Raw genomic sequence first — 739 nt, 5'->3', positions numbered from 1 at the left:
TGTATCTGAGCCAAAGGAATTCTTTAAAAATTTTACAAATCCTTTGGCTCAGGTACAATCGATTCTACCGGTGGACGATAACGTTGTCCTAGTGAATTGGGATCGTAACGATGACGAAGGCAATTCCCTTAAAACTGTTAGCGGTGCTATTGCCGCGTATACCACAGCTCACGCACGTCTAGAATTATATAGCTACTTGGAGAAGCTAGATCGTCGGGCATTGTATTATGATACAGATAGTATTATATTTGTATCTAAGCCCAGCGAGTGGAATCCGAGTGGCGACTTCCTAGGCCAAATGACGGACGAGTTGGAGGCGTACGGTCCGGGTAGTTCTATAGAGGAGTTCGTTAGTGCGGGGCCCAAGAACTAAAGTTATAAGGTATATTCGACCGACACCAGTTCTTATAAGTGTATTTGTAAGGTTAAAGGTATAACATTAAATTTTAAGAATTCTAGGTTAATAAATTTTAAAGTGATGCGCGATATGGTTATAAATAATGATAAGAACTCTGTAAATATTTATAACGATAGGAAAATAATTAGAGATAGGCAATATAATGTAATTAGTAGACCTGAGTCTAAAAAATATAGGATAAATTTTAAATCGGGTGCGAGGAATCCAAATTTGACATTTATTTTGACCTGCGAGGCCATTTAGGCACTCAAAACTAAAAAAAAACTCAAAATTTTTGACATGACCCCCTTTAAAACTCCCTCGTTCGGTTATTTATCAACC

This window comes from Photinus pyralis, unplaced genomic scaffold (assembly GCF_008802855.1).
Source record: "Photinus pyralis isolate 1611_PpyrPB1 unplaced genomic scaffold, Ppyr1.3 Ppyr1.4_LG1, whole genome shotgun sequence".
NCBI classification, from domain to species: Eukaryota; Metazoa; Arthropoda; class Insecta; order Coleoptera; family Lampyridae; genus Photinus; species Photinus pyralis.
This window is presented reverse-complemented; position numbering follows the sequence as displayed.